The sequence below is a fragment of the Rhincodon typus genome, chromosome 2 (genome assembly GCF_021869965.1).
Source record: "Rhincodon typus isolate 14 chromosome 2, sRhiTyp1.1, whole genome shotgun sequence".
NCBI classification, from domain to species: Eukaryota; Metazoa; Chordata; class Chondrichthyes; order Orectolobiformes; family Rhincodontidae; genus Rhincodon; species Rhincodon typus.
The window spans coordinates 93,394,358-93,414,378 of NC_063333.1; the positions used below are offsets into that span (position 1 = coordinate 93,394,358).

At 40.7% G+C, this 20,021-nt stretch overlaps 1 protein-coding gene across 1 annotated transcript in view; it reads left to right on the forward strand.

The window, feature by feature from the left end:
- Positions 1–20,021, forward strand: part of rbms3 (RNA binding motif, single stranded interacting protein) — a 1,299,340-nt gene that overhangs the window by 132,739 nt on the left and 1,146,580 nt on the right. The window lies entirely within an intron of this gene.

Sequence of the window (20,021 nt, forward strand, 5' to 3'; positions counted from 1 at the left end):
TTTACTCAATCTCTCAGCTCCATGATTCTGACAGGCACTTGGTTTTCTTCTGTCTTTTTCAAGCTTTTCTTTTTATTCCATTGGTATTCACGTGAGAAATGAGTCACTGAATTTTATCATTCAACCTACAGTGATGCTGCTCAAAAACTACAAAGCTTCCAATCATCTCATCAAAACAGTTTGATATATTTGTACCAGACGCTCCTTACTTCTGATCTAAGCTTGCTTTTAAAAGACTGTACTACATTCAACTCCCAGTTTAACCTCCTTCATCTCATGGTTTACTGAGATAAACTGCAGCTCTTTACGGAACTGTTCGCCCCCCGGCTCCTCCCAGGATAGCAGGACCACTTACTTCAGTGATGCAGCATACAGTGTTTTCCTTTGTATGTCCATCTGTGATTTTCAAACATGGACGATTCCAGACGTGAGGTGAGAGTGACAGCCCTTGACTTCAAGGCCACATTTGACCTAGCACAATATCAAAGAGCCCTAGCAAAACTGGAACCAGTGGGAATCAGGCGGTAAACTCTCCGCTGATCGGAGTTGTACCTGACACATAGGAAGATGGTAGTGGTATTGGAGGTCAATCATGTCAACTGCAGGACATCTCAGCAGGAGTTCCTCAGGGGAGTGTCCTAGGTCTAACCATCTTCAGCTGCTTCATCAATGACGTTCCTTCCATCATAAGGTCAGAAGTGGGAATGTCTGCTGATGACTGCACAATGTTTAGCACCATTCACCCTCCTGAAGCAGTCTGTATCTAAATGTGGCAAAGATCTGGACAACATACAAGTTTGGGCTGATAAGTGGCAAGTGCTATTCATGCCACACAAGTGCCAGGCAGTGACCATTTTCAGTAAGAATCTAATCATCCATCACCTCTTGACATTCAATGGCATTGCCATCAATGAAATCCCCTGCTATCAATGTCCTAGATCTTGCTATTGACCAAAAGCTGATCTTGACTCACCATATAAATACCATATCAGCAGGTCAGAGTCTTAAAATCCTGCAGCAAATAACTCAGCTCCTGTCTCTCTGCACTTGCCTGGGTGAGTGCAGGTCCAAGAACACTCAAGAAGCTTGAAGTTATCTAGGACAAAGCAGCCCCAACTTGATTGGCATCCTTTCACCACTTTCAATGTTCATTCCTCCACCACTTTATCTCTGCAGCATTGGTAAGCAAAAGTGAGCAAATGGTACTTTCATTATATAGCATCTTGATGGGACCCCACCTGCAGTATTGTGTACAGATCCATGCACCTACCTCAGAAAGGATTTGTAAATGTAGGTCTTGGAAGGAGTACAGTGCAAATACACCAGAATTACAGAGGGATTATAAGGATTAAATGACAGGCAGTCCCCGGTTTGGGAATGGTTTCTGTTCCTGAGTCTGTTTGCAAGTTCATTTGTATGCAGTTTAGACCATAATTCAGGACAGTATAAAGCAGCTGTTTGTAAGTACAGTAAATGTCCATATGTCGGATGTTTAAAATTACACCCCTACATAGGATCACATTCTTAAGTCCGACGTTAGTAAGTTGGGAATCCCTTTATGAAGAGTGGCTCCATAAACCGGAAATGAATTCCATAGAGATTAAAAAGTCAAGGATAAATATAATTGAATTGCTTGAGATGATAAAAGAATCTTGTTGATAGAGGAAGATTACGTCCAGATTCGAGAACAAGGGCATATAATTTAGAATTAAAACTGGGCAATTTAAGAATGGCAGTTTGGAAGCACTCACAAACGGTGCATCAGTAGGAACTTTTCAGACTGAAATTAGCACAGGCTTTAAAGGGTATGAGTCAAATGAGGTTAAAGTGGAATTGAGGTTCACATCAGCTGTGATCCAGTTGAATGTTGAAATGGGTTCAAGGAATTGAAGTGCCCACTCTTGTTTTTATCTTCCTAAAACATCTTTTAAACTTCCTTTCAGTATTTTACATTGTCAATTTAATTTGAACATTGATTAGAGACAATGATAAAATGAATGAACACAACAGCACATTTCACTTGTGAGGAAGCGTATTCTGCTGAGTCTTCACAATGTCACTGAGATTGAAAAAGAAATAGCTTTTTCAGCATCGCTGGAAAGTGTTCTCTTAAATCAAGGCAGACTAAGACCTTTTTAATATTGGTGGAGACATGGATTTGCTGTTTCAGGGATGACCTTTCTTCCCCTGATTTTATTTGGTGAGGTTTCTATCTTAACCTCTCAATTTTTTTTAGATCTATTTCTCTAATAAGAGGGGCTGGGAGTTGTTTCAGGTTTGAGGGCAGTAATGGGCTACTACAGGAATAAATCTGTTTGCTCTATTTAAAGTTTAGTTTCCATTATTAAAAAACAAACACCAGAACCAAATATCTCAATGAGCTGACTGTGCCTAAACAAGATATTTGCCTTTGCCTTTCTGCTTGCTAATTGTTCATGTTCAAGCGTAGGCTGAATTACAACTCTCTTCATCACCCTTTACCATCCTCAATCAAAAATAGTTTTTGCTCAAGTGCTGATTGGCTGTTAAAATAAAACTGTTAATGGTGGTTTAGCTCAATCATCGATCATCTTCCTTTCCTGTAGCATTTAGAGATTAGAATATTAAAAGCATACTTCAGACTTGCACTAACTGACATATTGAGGTAAAATAATTAATCCTTATAAAGTGCTATGTCCTCAGGATATCTTGAAGCCAACGTAGTCATTGCTGTTACCGGGGAAGATGTGGCAGCCATTCTTCCCACAAATAGTAGTGAAGGGATGTATTGATCAAGTAACAAACCTTCGCCAAAATGTGGAGAACTCACATGCAGTTTCTCTTCAAATCTAAACCAGGGCATTTCCCTAGGTACTGATGGCGGGGGAAACCTTGGAAGAGTGGGACATGTTTTCTGAACGGAGGTGGTAGCAGCTCTCAGTGTAAGATACACAACTCCAAGAATTGCCAGACATCATCAAGATAAGGCTAAGTGATATCACAAGGTTGACTGAGGCAAATCAAGGCACAAAGGAAGATGTTTCTTCCGTTAATCATAGTCTTTACTTTCTTCCTGATGTATCATGCTCTTTTCCTATCTGTGTGTGCCGATAGAAATCACATCCTCTCCGAACACTCGATCACAACCTCCTCTCACCAGTCACTGGTTCACTTTACCAGCTAGTCTTAAAGAATATTTGACATAAACCAGTGTACATTGTCAGTTTGCATTATCATGGGAAGCATAGAACCTTTTAAGGAAAAGTATCCCTGTCACTCCTAGTCATTGTTTTCTATCCCTCGAAAGGAAAATCTGATGTACAGACAGCACCAGCAAAGCACCATTAGGCTGGATCCCACTGCTGGAAAATGTGCACAGGTGATGGCGTAACAACATTGTTGCTAGACAAGTAATGTAGAGACACAGGTAATGCTTTGGGCACCTTGGTTCAAATCTCATTGTGGTAGATGGTGTAACTAGAACTCAAAAATCTCGTTTTGAAACTCTAATGATGACTGTGAAGCCATTGATAATTGTCATTAAAACAATCTGCTTCGCTGTTTAAGCAGGAGATTTGTTGTCCTTACCTGGTCTACATATGACTAGAGACCCACCGTAATGTGGGTTATGCTCAATTGCCCTCTGCTTTGCAAGCCACTTAATTGTATCAAAAATTCTCAAAGCAATGGAACCAGACTGGCAATGACCCAGAAGCAACAACAGCAAATTCAGCCCTTTTGACTCTGCAAAATCTCCTTACCAATATCTACTGTCTAGTCATATTCATGGAATTGTACCTAATTGATAATATGCCAGACACCATCATCACCATCCTGGATTTGTCCAGTCCCACTAGTAAGATAGACTCAGCAGAGCTGGGGGCACAGTAGTGTACAGTTGAGGGGCAGTTTCTCTGGGAGTCCTCAATATTGACTCCAGACCCCAGGAAGTCTCATGGCATCAGCTCAAATACAGGCAAGGAAACCTTCTGTGGAATACCACCTACTGTAGCCCCTCAGCTGATGAATCAGTAGTTCTTCATGTTGAACACCATTTGGAGGAAGCACTGAGGGTGACAAGGGCACAGAATGTACGCTGGGTGGGAGACTTCAATGTCCGTCATGGGAGTGGTTGAGTAGCAGCACTAGTGACTGCACTGGCCAAGTCCTAAAGGAGATAGCTGCTGGACTTAGTCTGGCTCAGGTTGGGAGGGAACTAGCAAAAGGGCAAAACATACTTGATCTCATCCTGACCAATCTTCCTGTTGCAGTCGCATTTGTCCATGGCAGAATCGGTAGGTGTGAGAACGGCACAGTCCTTGTGAAGACAGAATCCAAACTTTAAGTCAAGAATATCCTCTGTCATGTTGTGTGGCACTACCCTTGAGCCATTAGAGTTAGGGACTCTGGTGTTAGTATTGTATGAGTGGTGTTTTTGGGTATTGTATCAGGGGTTTTAGGACCTATCCAAAAACTTTGTTTCTCTTTTCAATTTATAAAGGACTGTTTTGTCTGTGTTGAAAAGCATTGAGAGTAATAGGATTGTACTTTAACTGTGTGCTTAAAAATATTTGAATTTGTGTTATAAATAGACAGTTTTGCTTATTCTATTTTATCTTTATTTCTTTTGCACTAAACTTCTGTTTTATTATTAAAGCAAAATCTTCCACATTGCATGCCAATGTTTCCATATGAAACCACTTTATTAAAGCCAAACCATGACAAAATGTGATCTATCAAGCCAGATTTTGGTTTGGGATCTATCTTGTCCAATAATAACATAACTAGGATCATAACAGTAATGATTAGGGATCATAATTTTCCTAAGGCATTTGCTGCTCTTTGAATGATTAAGATGATGGATAAATGGCGGTAATTTGATAATTATATCTGCAACGCAGTCTGGAGAAATCATACAGCATACAAAACATCCTGCAGACTGTGACAGATGAGAGATCACTGCTGCTTTAGGAAGAGATGCTAAGAACTATAGTGGCTTCCAGAGTGCCAGCTACCACCATGTCCAATGGATTCAGTGGGAGAGTGTTCCGGGATGTGCAAAGTCTAGCTTAGACTATTTGGTGACATTGTTCAAACCACATCTGAGTCCGCACTTTATACCAGTGTTTACAGTGTGTGGGCAGAGATGCCACTGTTTCTACAGAGTGATAGTGAACCAGCTTTCTATAGCCCCCTGCAATGCCTTCACATGAGAGAAATTCACGTAGGAGTTCATATCCCTTGCCATTTGCAAGAACCAAAGCACTGGAAGCTATCCAAATTTAATAGTCATCTAAGTTGCTTAAGGCTCCAAGGAAATAAATGCAGCCAGATGCATAGTGAGGCTTGGCTAAGAGTCCAGACGTCAATTAGCCTATTGAAACAGTTGTGCCTAAAATAAAACATTACAGGATTGGCAGCTTTTTCTTTTGTATCTAATCTGTCAATTGCACAAGATTTGTTTACACAAGGTGTTAAGTACTTGTAATTTCTGCCACTGAACCTCTGAAGAACTCGATGATCGATATTCTTTTAGGACTGCAGTGGGAGTATTTTTTCTATAAAAGTATGAAGTTATAATCAAATGATTTTTTGTTAGTTTTTCCTGACATACTGTTCCACGAGAGGGTTCATTCTTTCTTGCAGAGTGCCTGCTGAGTGAATGGGCATGGTAGTATCATAGCTTGTCATAGAGGCAATGAGGGGCCATGGGAGTGGGTAGAGTGTAGATGTTGGCGCAGGTCTGGTAGAGAGATTGTGTAGGGAGTGAAGAAAGATGAGACTCGAGGCCTGTTCTTATTTCACTATTACTACAACCAGGACAATGGATGGGACACACAAGCAAGTCTGTTCAGTGCCAGGCAGCTTCAGTGACTGTCTTCAAACTCTTCCCAGAGGTGACAGGTCTGACTCCAATTACCATCCAATGAAAATCCTGTCTTTTGCAGGTACTTTTTACTGAAGTTGGTACACTGAGCCATGAAAATTCCCAACTTCGGTTATCCATTTCGATGATGGAAGCTCCACCCCACGTTACTGTTTCAATAATCACAAATCATTCTCAGATTGATCTGCTATTCAGCAATGCTGGATTAATAAACAGCAAAAGCTTGATTAAACATGAGGACAGAACATGCCATATTCCCGTCAATACATCTCAGCTTTCCCAACCAGCTAGCTTTTGAAAACCATTGCTGATAAACCAAGTGCCCTCAACCTCCTGGTATGAGGTAAGATGGCACCACTCTCATTTCTTTTAAGTAGAGTGTGGGTAAAATCTTGATAAAATGTCTCAGAGTTTCTTGATGCCTTTTAAAATGCCCTCCAAATCACCAACAAGTAGCTTTCAAAATGCACTGCAGCAACTCATTAAAATATTGTGCAGCTTCCCTAATAAGAGCTAACGGGCAGTTTAAAAAAAACAATCTGCTATCTAATAATCCTCCAGGTAAACATTCCTGGTGCATGCTACAACCCCGTCCGCTCTGAACTGGCCTCTCCCATTTAAGGTTATTGTGCCTACCTTGTAAGCTCTTTAGTATCCACAATATCCAGGGAAGTACACTCTCAAGCTGTGTGTTGGAATGACTGTTGCTGGCCTGATCAGTGTAAAATACAGTGTGGAATTCACAGGAAAGGGGAAAGAGGTTTGGGTGCATACGTTGGGTTAAATACCTGAATAGTGATGTTGGGACAGGAGCCGATCATCATCTTTCTGTCTTCTGATTTTCACCCTGGAGGGTTCAAAGGCAAGTAGGGGGAAGCCCAATGCAGCTGCCAGGTGACTAATTAAAGTATTTGTATAGCTCATTAATTTTGGGTTTTAACTGAGGTTTCTAACTTTAGGAGCAGTGGACCTATTTCCAAGACTGTTAATGGCTGTTGGCTTTACAATGGTGAGTCTGCAGGATTGAGGATGCTATAGCAGTGAAACTGACAGACATGAAGCTTCAGATCAGTGAAACTGAAAAGCTCCAGCCACGCTGTCATGAAAGACAGTTGCTCCTAGCACTCCTTCTCAGTGGGTGCTTTCACTGCTTGACGGAGGATCGCCAAATTCCTGAAAGTCGATTCACATGTCTTGTACTTCACTGACCCTTGGTGGGAGCTTTCACTAGAGCATAAGAGCAGTTTATTCAACTGCATTGCGATGCACTTTTGACAATGAGCAAGCAGATTTGCAACAGCATCAGAACCATGAGCAGAAGGAACAACACCTTGAGCAGGGGAGGTAATGGCCTAGTGGTATTATTGCTGGGCTGTTAATCCAGAGACCCAGATAACATTCTGGGGACCTGGGTTCAAATCCCATCATGGCAGAGTGTGGAATTTGAATTCGATAAAATAGCTGGAATTGAGAATCTAATGATGACAATGAATCCATTGTTGATTGTTGGGGGAAAAAACCCACCTGGTTCACTAATGTCCTTTAGGGAAGGAAACTGCTATCCTGTCTGGTCTACATGTGACTCCAGACCCACAGCAATGTAGTTGACTCTGAACTGTCCTCTGAGCAATTAGGGATGGACAATAAATGCTGCCTAGCCAGTGATGTCCTCATCCCATTCATGAATAAAGGAGCAAGAGTGTGAGTTGTTTTCTCCTCAGCCACGATTTTCTTTACAGATTAGAGGCAATGGATGCAGAGATCCAGCTTCAGTGAGGCAAGACCCTTAACATCGGGGTTTAAGACAGAGAATCAATTCTCAGGTTGCCATGACAGGTCACTGTTGATATCTGAAACCTCTTGCCAGTGGCTGTCACTGGAGAACCAGCCATTACACAATTCAACTCAACCTTCAAGACTTGATTTCAGTTAGAGAGCCTCAGTAAAGTCTCCTGTACAGATCACAGAGTTTCTGATTTGTTCATCATCCTTCTGTTTTTGGCAGATAGTAAATTAAGAGAATTTCTATAGAATAATATTAATACAGTGAGCTGAGAGAGACAGATGTGTGTATTTAAGTGCTTTGTTTGTGAATTATGTTCCACGATACAATGGAACAGATGTCAGTGTTTCACTGAATAAGTGGGCTGTGTTTGATAGGGTCAATACAATTTCTGAAGATTTAGTTAAGGACGATCAGTTGAATGTGGAGACTAATGGGGTACATAATAAGGACAAGTGGAACCCTTGATAACAAGGTGTAGAGCTGGATGAACACAGTAGGCCAGGCAGCATCAGAGGAGCAGGAAAGCTGATGTTTCGGGTCTGGACCCTTCTTCAGAAAATTTTCTGAAGATTTTCTAAAGAAGGGTCCAAACCTGAAACATCAGCTTTCCTGCCCCTCTGATGCTGTCTGGCCTGCTGTGTTTCTCCAGCTCTACACCTTGTTATCTCAGACTCCAGCTTCGGCAGTTCCTACTATCTCCAAGTGGAACCCGTGGTGTCTAGGAAGAAGGGGGAGGGATGAGGGCAGAAATGCAATAGATGGGTTGGACACAGCTGAAGGCCCTGTCAACCACAATAGGGGGGATTCCTCGGTTGAGGAAAAAGTCAGTCATGTCAGAAATTGCCATTGGAAGGTGGCATTATCAAAACAAATGTGATGGAGACGGAGAATGGAATGGAATCTTTGCAGGAAGCTGGGAGTGAGGATTTATTAATCAAGGTAACTGTGGGAGTTGTGGGCTTGTCATGGATACTGGTGGTCAGCCTACCCTCAGAAATGGAAATGGTGAAGTCGAGGAAGGTAAGGGAAGAGCCAGAGATAGACCAAATGAAGGAGAGAGATGGGTGGAAATTGGATGCAAAACTGAGAAATGTTTTCAGTTTGGGACGAGTGCAGGAAGCAGCGCCGAAGACATCACTGATGTACTGGAGAAAAACTTGTGGGTGGAGGCCTGAGTTAGACTGGAACAATGAATGTTCCATATACCCCACAAAGGGACTGGCATAGCTGTGACCCATAGCCACACCTGTGACTAGAGAAAATAAGAGGAGTTAAAGCTGGAAAAGACTGGAAATTCTGCTTGGTGATGGCACAGTGCTTGTGGATGGCTTGCTGTTATCCTTCCCTTTATTCTCCCCAATCCCCACTCACTCACCCAGTGGCTTTTACTGGTAGGGCAGATGGCTTGAAATGTATCCTTTTGAAGTGGGGGAGCAGCTGCAAGGTATGTGGCAAGTCAGGAATGAGACCTGAGGCGCAGCTTTAGATTACTTACAAGTTTCCTGATTAGAGGTGCCCACGTTCTGCATGTCATTAATTATGTGTGTGAAAACCAATTTTTACCCCAACACTCTATAATCATAAATGGTTTGAATTCAACCGTGTTAGAAAACCAAGCTTTAATAGAACAACTTCCATTTGATGCAGTCCTTCAATATAAGAGCAACATCTGATTAATTTCTCTGAGTGTTTGCAGGTTTTGTCTCAATCCCCACTGAACAATTTAGGAAAGGATAAAATGCAACATATTTGTCAATGGTAAAGCAATACTTCATTGATTAAAGCATTTTTGACAAGTTAAATCCTAGTTGAAACTTGAGTAATACAAGCTTGCTGTAATTTATTAATTCTTTGTCTTTGTATTACAATTAGAAAATTCACAAATATTGACAAAAACAGGGAATAGGTGTGTGCAATTTTTAAGGCATCAATGAGTGGAAAAGACTTCATGCCACTTCCAGGAAATTACGGCCACAAACTTGGACAGATGTGTGGCAGGTAAAACTTAATACAGAGAAATGTGAACAAGGCTAGTCCAACACCAGCACCTCCACATCAAGAAATGTGAAGGAATATATTTTGGGAAGTCAGGACACAGTTGGGCAAATGAGTAGCTGAAATGTTGCACTGAAAGGAAGGTCAAAAGCTAAATAATTGGGATTTTGAAAGTGCTGTTGTAAGTGAATTGAGGACAGATTTGTATCATGGTGAGTACAGAAGTCAGTAAGACTGAGGTAGAAGGGAAATGCGAGTGAGATAAAGACACTAACAATGAATTTCTCCTCATACAAAGCGAGATTGAGCACAAAAGGCAGGGGGCAGTTTATTTCTATCCTTAGATAATGAGCCCTAAGATCAGGCCTTGTGGGACCCACTTTCAAAAGAAGGATGATTTCTACTTACTGTGTGCATTTGAGCTACTTGTGAGTACCAAGCAGTAGGGTGGAGACACTGGCTTTTTTCATTGTTCATGGGTTGCGAATATCACTACAATTGCTGTTGCTTGGCTTGTAAGTATTCTCAAGAAAGTTTGACGAGCTGCTTTCTTGAACTGCTGCAACCCATATTGTGCAAGTACACTCTCAGCATTATCTGGAAGGGAGTTCTAGAATTTCGACCAAAGGACAGTGAAGAAACAGTGATATGTACAGATGATGGCATAAGTACTGACCTTCAAATCTCTGAAAACTCTTTTCAAATATAGGGATCAACTTACAGCATGAGTGTAAAAGTAAACTTCTGATGTGGTTATGGGTGGTCACCATCTTTGTCCTTCTCCACGTCAGGTCTGCTATGTGCAGGCATGCCTTAAATCCTTGTAAACCTTCACAACACAGTCCATATAGTTTGCTTGGTTCTTGCAGTCAGTTATTTTGTTTACTTATTTTGTTCATGCATAGGATATGACCACAGCTGGCTATGCCGACACTTATTTCCTACTCCTGCTTGTCCTTGAGAAGGTGGTAGTGAGCAGCCTTTTTAAACTGCTGCATTGACATACATACACCCATAATGGTGCTCAGGTTGGGGTTCCATGGCTTTAACCCAACAACTTTGAACGAACAGCAATATATTTCCAAGTCAGGATGATGAGTAGCTTGCTGGGGTTCTCGTCCTTATCTTTCTAGATGATATGAATTACAGGTTTGGAAGCTGCTGCCCAGGGAGGTTTGATGAAATTCTGCAATGCATGTTTCAGATTTTTTAGGTATGCTTAGTGCTGCTGTTGGCATTTATACAAGATCTTTTTGAGTTGTTGAAGCAAGCAGAACAAAAGAATTTTGGGTCACTGCACAGGCTTTACTTAGCTGAACCTTCTGTTAAAACTTCACATCAGGAGGAATTCAATGCCAATCTCACTGTAAAGGAAACTCAGAGTGAATCAGCTGCCAAGTATTTATACATTAAATACTGAGCAATGCAGATGCCTGCTACTTCCTCCTGTAAGACACTGAAGGTCAGATGGTAACATTGACATGGAAAAGAAAGGATAGTAAATTTTAAATGAGTTGTTGGTTTGGCTGGAAGTTCACAATATGTTAACAGTGTGTTTTTATTGATTCCTGCCAATTAGCCGTGATATTAGGCAGCATATAAAAACATTATTAATCCATTGAGAGATCCATAAGTAACATGTTATTGAAAGCATCTACCTGGAAGAATCAGGCCTTGGAGATGCCTGTTTTATTGATTGCATATAATGTACAGGTTGAACTCAGTTATAACTGTGTACTGGATTAGAAGACACAATTTGAAGAAACAAGGTGGTGCTTTCTCCTTCAAATAACTGTGAAAATTACTAGGAAACAATGGGCATGACAGTATCATATCAGCAGCAGCCTTCATTTCATGATTACAAGACTTTTACGCAATGTCAATGGAATTTGCTCAAACGTAATGGCAGGATCGATGCTGAATGGAGTAACCCAAGAGTAACTAGGATCACACCCCAGGAAATTCTGGGGCCATTCTTACACAGGAAGAAAGGAGCAGAATACAAACTGAGAAATACAGGCTTGTCTAACTTTAGGGCAAGAGATCCACAGGTTAGTAATTTGATTGGATCTCTCCGACCCAACCCAGAAATGGAATTTACACTCTCCTGTCGATAAGGCAGCCATTAGGAATGTAAAATCCAGTGGTTGGCTTTCGAGAGCACTCACCTGCCTGCTTAAGCCTTTGCAGCTATCGACGATGGACAACTAATTGTGTTTCAGGCAATAACCTGGTGTGGGCCAGCCATTGGGATCTTGGCTCCCCTCCACTCCTTTTAGCTAGGGTCAGGGACTGGGGCACCCCTTAAAATCCAGACTGTTCCCCTAATCAACAAACATCTCTCAGCTTTCACCTGCTGTAGCCACATTCCTTTCCCAGCATAGTCATCAAGGTGTCCAACTTGCTGTCTGGGTGGTGGGTTGACGGCCTATACCACACACACTAATCTTAGTTAGCATTTTCAGATTGATTTTTTCTGCATTAAGCACGACCTGCTAAAATAGAAAGAATGCAAAATAATATTATCAGCAGACCAAAACAATATTATGAATACAGCACACCATGGGGGACAGTGAAATATCAAATAGTTTGTCACAAGTAAGCCAGACATCCACTGTCTACATCAGCTTTTGATCAGGCAGATAAATGTCAGCAGTGTCATATCATGCTGCTTGGCTGGATGCGTTCCATTCTGTCGTTTCTATTTTATGTTTAATGTGCTTCATTTTTTTTATACCAACCTGCATAATTGTTTATGATGTACACTGCACATTTCCCCTTTTAAATTTTCTTTTCATGATTCTAGCTGTGTAAAACATTCCATTTACAACTGAACAAATTGGGAGCTCTGTGCAGATCCACATACACTGGCCTCAAAATTCGATTGAGCACTACCTCTTATCCAGTACTTATACATGACACCCCAAGTTCACAGGGTGGGCACTCATTTACTTTTGACCAGAAGGGCACCACTCACCGTGATCAGGGAGGAGAAATGATGCATCCTGTTTGAAACAGTCATTAAGTCATTCATGTAAATAAGGCCCTACCTTAGGCCCATGCTGGAACTTTGGTTTGTTGGGTTACACTTAGAAGCCAACCCTAAAAATCACTTGTAATAATGTACTACCCCAATCTCTGCCACCCGTGGTGCCAAGATTACTGACCCTTACCTTCAGGTTTTGAACCCTGATCTCCTTATCCCCAGGGTTCAACCCCTAATCCCTGGAGTCCCTCAATCCCCAAGATCCCAAACTTCTAGGGTACAAACTTGCCTCCATTTCTGGCAAATGTTAATGCCCTATTTCTTCTTCAAGCCTCAGTCTTTTTCCCCCTTGGACCTTATGATTTCACATCTGAGCCTGACTATTACTACCCTGTAAGCCCTAGTCTTTCTCTTCATCAAACCCCCCTGCCCCATGACTTCACCCAAGCTGGTGGCTCAGTCGGAATAGGGACTGAGGTTCCTTGGATTTCACTGTTTGTGCAAGTGGCAAGTTTGCTGCATGTGCAGTGGGGGCACCACTTCCTAATTTACAGCATTTAATCTTTTGGGCATTCATTTTACATTTTCCATACATTTAGACTGGAGACAGAATGAGGCTTGCACTTGAAATGGACACAACATAATGGATCCTGACTGTGTGATAATATTCATTGAAAGCAAATTAAGTAAAAATTGGGAGAAATGTTAATCAGATTATCATCTGTTTCCTCTCTGATGCTTGTACAATGTCAAGATCCTCCCAAGCACTTCAGCTCAATAAAACAGCAGAGCGCAGAAATAAATAGGCTATTCAGAGCCCACTCTCTCTGCGGCACTTTCACACTTTACTGTCCCAATGTACAAAATGTTTGAATCAATTGTGAAAATGTACATAATTTGGAAAGGCTGTAATAAAATTGTCATGTGAAAGAAAGAACATTTCTTCAGTGTCTTTCACGATTGTAGGAGACTTCAAGGGACTTTACAGCCAATTACAGGCAACTTGTATCAGAATTTCCTGAAAACCTTTCAAACTAGCCATACGTGAAGTCACTTGGAATAATCAGAGCCAAATGAGATGGTGGAACATCTCCCAGCTACGTTCCTTGGCTCTATTTTGTCATGATTAAAGCTTAAGCTGTCACGCTATCATTTAAACACATGAGGCAGGATGCTTTCGGGAAATTCAGTTTATGGTACCCTTCAATTCTTTTTAATGTAATTAACTTTCCACTCAAACATAACCTAAATTAAGTGCATGAAAACATAAGAACAGCTTTTGTTTATTATTTGTTCATGGGACAAAGGTGCTAGGCTGTCAGTTGTTGCCTACCACTAATTACCCTTGAGAAGGTGATGGCGAAATACCTTGAGTCAATGCAGTCCATGTGATGTAGAGACACACCCAGTGCCTTTGGGAAGGATGTTCCAGGATTTTGATCCAGCAGCAATGAGAACATGGTAATATAGCTCCAAGTCCGGATCGTCGGTGATTTGGAGGCAAATTTGTGGTAGAGATGTTCTCATGCATCTATCTGCTCTCCTTCCCCTTCTAAGTGTAGAGGTTGCAGGTTTGGAAGATGCTGTTTGAAGAGTGAGGTGAATTGCTGCAGAGAATCTTGTAGATGATATAGACTGCAATAACTATGTATGGTGGTGAAGGGATTAAATGTTGAAGTTGTGGATGGAGTGACAACCATGCAAGCTGCTTTGTTCTAGATGGCGTCAAGCTTCTTGAGTGTTGCTGAAGCTGCATCTATCCAGACAAATGAGGAGTATTCAGTTACACTCCAGTTCTCAAAGATGTTGGTCTCACATTGGAAGGTAGGGTGTAGGTAACCTGCTGCAGAATTTCAGGTCCCTGACCTTGTCTGGTAGTCACATTATTTAAATGGCTGGTCTAGTTTAGTTTTTGGTCAGTGTTAACTCCCAGGATATCAATAGTACAGGATTCAGAGATAGTAATAACGTTGACTGTTGAAGGGAGATAATTGGGTTCTCTCTGATTTAAATTGATCATTGCCTGGCATTTATGTGGAGTGAATGTTACTTGCCACTTATTGATCAAGCCTGGATGTTGTCCAGGTCTTATTGCCTTTGGATGTGGATTTCTTCAGTATCTGAGAATTTGCCAATGATGTTGATCATTGTCATTGATGAAGGAGCTGAAGATGGTTGGGCCTAGGACACTATCCTGAGTAACTCCTGCAGAGATGCCCTAGGGCAGAGATGATTGACTGCCAACAATCACACCTACTTGCCTATGTGCTAGGTATGACTCCAATCAATGGAGGATCTTCCCCTGATTCCCAGTGACTGTAAATTTTCCAGGGCTCCTTGCTGCCTCCAAGTCAGGAGCAATCACTTTCACTTCGCTGCTAAAATATATGAGTGCTGTACGTAACGAACTCTATTTAGTTTTAGTTTTGTTTTTACAACAAATCATTTTAGTTGTCCTACCTGAAATAAGCATTTAGAGTTACCATCATCACAATGATCTTTAGAAATGGCAGGTACCAGATGCAGAAGTCCCAACTCCATTTCTAACAGATTTAATTTTTGCTGGCATGGTAAAATAGCAGTGTATGATTCTTAAAGGAGGAAAACCAAAACTCAGTAGAGCCATTTGAACTCAGTGTCAGGTATGAACAGATGCCATTTTGGCTTATCCAAGAGACTTAACCTCTCTTATAGAAGTTACAAATTTATTTAGGGGACATGAATGTTCTTGAAGGATGGATGAGGTCTACTTAATGTCATGATCTGAAGATGTTTTACATCCTCAACTCTTTAAACATGAAAAGAAATATTAAAGTTGCCTGTGATATTTTAAAATCTACTTTGATTGACAGGCCATTTGGTGTTGATTAGAAAATGATACCATTTATTCTTGAAGTTTCAATTGAGGTCTTTATTGAAATTTTCCAAGGGCTATGATTATGTTATTCTGAACGTTTGGCTGAGTTTCAGAAGCTACATAATACTAGCAGTTCACAGCTTGAGTGACGGTTTAAAGAGTTTAGTAAAGTATTAACTGTCTTTGATGGGAGTCTGAATACTTTTCTTTGTGTTCTTGCAAGTGGTTAACAATTAATGATTTCAGATTGAAAGATTTGAATAGTTTTCAGAAATGGTAAGTTTTTTTGCTCACTATTAAGTGCGTATAACTGAGAATTGTATTAGATTATATAAAGTATTTAACAAGCATCTGTTCCTGAGATCTGTCAATGATAGATATTGGTAAATGGTTATGGGGTGGAATGGGGAGATATGCAGGGCATGGGATTTGTGAGAGGCATGAATTGACATGGGGATACATTTTAAATTGCCCAATTATTTCTAAGATAAAAGAGAATTGAGGTCTCAAGGATAGCTAATCTGTATTATTACCATGATCCACAGACCATGTGATTCATGCTGGCATGGAGACCGAAAGAGGCAGGATTTCTACGTTATTTCTGAAACTTCACAGTCTGTCAGGATCGGAGAGAGAATGATCAGTGAGAGACTGCCAAGTTGCAATGGCTGACCATAAGGCATACAAAAAGGAGCTTGCACTCAAAGGGAAGAGACAAAATTGTGAGGCTTTGCAACAGAGAAAGACAGTTCTGGAGTTAACAGTTACAGTCTGAGGAAGTTGAGGAACAAAAATAAATCTGCAGGAACTAAGAATCTCTTTGGACTGAGTCTGGGAAGACTGAAGATCTGGTTAAGGGATTTTACAGTATGCAGTGAATTTCTGTTTTGGTTCTGTTCAAAGTGAAGTTTGAAGTCTTGTTAAAAAAATATTGGATTCTAAGGGGACCACAACACCTGTAATTTAGCAAGTTGGGCTGCATATGCTCTTCTACTCTACTATAATCAGAAATTTTAAAATAACTGATATTGTCAGAGTTATTTACATATAAAAATAATTGCTTTCCTGAACATTAGTATTTGTTCAACTAAAGTATCAGAATCTGACAAGAAATAATGGAAAGAATAATTTCTTTCTTCCTACGTATTGTGATTAGACCAACTTTTTAGTTTTCTTTATTTTTGTTTGAGGACTAAAATAGCAGAGGACTGTTATAAAAGCAAGCATTGTGGAAGGAATTGATGTATTTTTAAAAACAAGTCACTGGGATTCATTGTGAGTGTTTACACTGTTGCTTTGTAAGCAGTGAACATGGAGAGAGAAGACGTCATGGCACTGCGGTATGTATGCAGAGGAACATTTGTCCAGCAACAGATTGCTAACTGGTTGGTGCAAATGTGATCAGATGTGGATGCTGGGGGTCATCAACCTGAAGACAACTCTCTAATGGTTCCTGGCAGCCGAACAGCTTGGGTGTTTACAAAAGAGGGAGGGAAATCTCTGGCCTGTTGAAGGAGATGGTTGTGCACCTATATTACTCTGTAATTAAAGTAACTGAAGCCTGAAGAAGGCCTGAGGAAGGGTCACCAGACCCGAAACGTTAACTCTGATTTTTTCTTCACAGATGCTGCCAGTCCTGCTGAGCTTTTCCAGCAATTTCTGTTTTTTGTTCCTGAAGAAGGCCTGTTATTTTCTCCCATCAGCTACTGTAAGCTGTTAGCTTTAATCAGTAACAAACAGCTTCATAATGAATGTACCAATCACCCTGTGCCTCCTACAAAGAATCATAGAATAGTGTGGAAGCAGGCCATTTGGCCCATTGAGTCCATATCGACCCTTCGAAGAGCATCCCACTCTGTCCTTGTAATCCTGCATTTCCCATGGCTAATCCACCTAGCCAGCTCATCCCAGGACATTATGAGCAATTTAGCATGGCCAATCCACCTAACACGCACATCTTTGGACTGTAGGAGGACACCATAGCACCTGGAGGAAACACAAGCAGACATGGCGAGAATGTGCAAACTCCACACGAACAGTTGCCCGAGACTGGAATCAAACCCGAGTTCCACTGGGACTGTTCGCTAACCACTGAGCCAGCGTGCTGCCCCAGACGTGAAAGAATTTGGAGAATAGAAGGTTGGGAAGCAAAAGAAACATGTCATCAATCCTGAGGATGTGTGCTATTGAACTGCATGCCCACAAGATTTTTCTGCTTAAAGCAGAGAGGGTTGAGAGAATATTTGATAAAGATACTTAAAAATTATAAATAATTTTTAAAAGAGTGAACAAATGGAAACTGTTTCAAATAGCATAAGAGCTGATAACCAAAGGATAGAGAATTAATCTGATTAGTAAAGCAATCAGGTAGCTGAGGGAAAATGCTTCATACACAGCCAGTTGGTAGGATTGAAATATAATACCTGGTGGAGTGGTACGTACAAAGTCACAGCTATTAGAAGGTAACTGGATAAATACTTGGAGTATAGGATGTTGCATAGATATGCAGAAAGAGTTAGAGTGTGGAGCTAATGGAATTCTTCTTCCAGTATCTGACACAGACCAATAAGTATAATTGCCTCTTGCAGTTGTAATGGAAAAGGTAGAAAGGTAAATGGAGTGATTTTATGACCTTCTATCCATAACAGAGGTGATTTTAAATCTTTTATTCTTATTTTTATTTATTTTTCCTTTTGGTTAGCCGTGGTATGTTCCCCCAACCAAATCTTCCATTTGTGAACTCCAATTTTTAAATGACCCATTCTCTTTAGGCTTCAAAAACAAGGATGGTTCATTCAAATATTTAACTCAGGGGATAAGTTGTGACACGGACACACATGGCATTCAAGGAAGGAAGAGAAGAAAGTTGGGCAAAGAGCTACCAATCATGAACAACTCAGAACAATATGCATTAATTAAGAGTCCAAGAAGATTTATCCATTGGAGATTCTTGCAGTTGGCTGTTCTGACAGAATTCCTTTCCATAGGAGCTTGGATACAGGTTTTTTCAGTTGAAGGCTTATCAACAGGATTCTAATAGACAGGGAATTTGTTCACTTTTCGGGCCAGTGCAGGATTCTTCCCAGAAATCAGGGATTTGTGAGAGGTTGAGACTGGAAACAGGTCTTTGGATGAGATGCTTGCTGTCTTCTGTGTCAATGTAAAAAGCAGACTGAGAAATGTTCAAAGTTGCATGATTAAAATTGTTCAAAAATGTACTTCGCCATCACATACTTAGGTTCTTGGATGAATCAATTTAGTAGTTTTGATGTCCCTCATCATACAATGGTCTGTTGTCAGAATTAACTGTGGGACTATTCGCACCATCTCAGGCATAATAAGTGCTGATAGACTTCCATTTGTTCAGAACTGGCTGTGTCAAACATATTGTCCGCAGTTATTTTGTGTTGATTTAACTGGAATACCTACACAAGGTAAGAGTGTGAAATTCCAGTCGGACGTCAAGATAGATTTTGTCGACTGAAAGGTCCTAAAAAGCATGACAATAGCAGCCATATTAAGTCCAACAAGCGTCCATTTTTTAAAAAATGTAAAAGAAAGAATATAGTTTTTTGCAAAGTGGGTCAGGGTTTTTGGGTCTGACACTACACTACAATTATATGAATCAATGGGCAGTGTCAGAGGTACCAGTAAGCATCACAACGGTGAAAATGGAAACCATACTGCAAAATCTTAGCAGCAAATTAGAATCTTCATTTACAATTTAGTTATCTTAGCAATGCTGCATGCATGTTCAATCCTATTTGTTAAGAGCAGACTGATTGCATTATTCCCAAAATATGGTAATCCATAGAGCAGTGGAATGAGGGCCTATTTTTATTGTATGATATTCAGTATGATATACCGAATGATATGTAGGGTGGAAATGGCACTCCTGCTCCTCGTACCTCCACATCATCTTAAAATTATGAATCAAATTATTATTTTCGGTAGCAGCTAAGTTGCATGCACATCAGAAATCCTGCTATATTTAGAGGAGCTGGATTTGACATTGAAACGCTCCCCTTCTCAACCTCTATCCTCACCCGATGTGTGGTGGCCCTCAGGTTAAACCACGACCAGTCATCTCTGTCTAATGAGAGCAATGCTCTGGTGTGGTAGGACCAAGCTGACTTTATCTTTATCCCTTCCTCACTGAATTTGCAACAATAACTTGTTACATACCATGGTAAACAGAGTTGTTTGTTTAAAGTTATGTTCCTGGCTCCTAGTTTTAATATTAGTTGACTTTCAGATCATGTTAATCTTCATCACCATGTCATCACTGTCTCCCAGGGGTGCTGTAATTTCTATACCTGGTTTACTTTTATGGAGATTTGTAAATACTATGTCAAAAATTATATCACAAATGGCCTAGAAAGGAAGGCTACAAATAATTTAAATAAGGATAACAAGGTGTAGAGCTGGATGAACACAGCAGGCCAAGCAGCATCAGAGGAGCAGAAAGGCTGACGTTTCGGGCATAGACCCTTCTTCAGAAAAATTTTTCTGAAGAAGGGTCTAGGCCCAA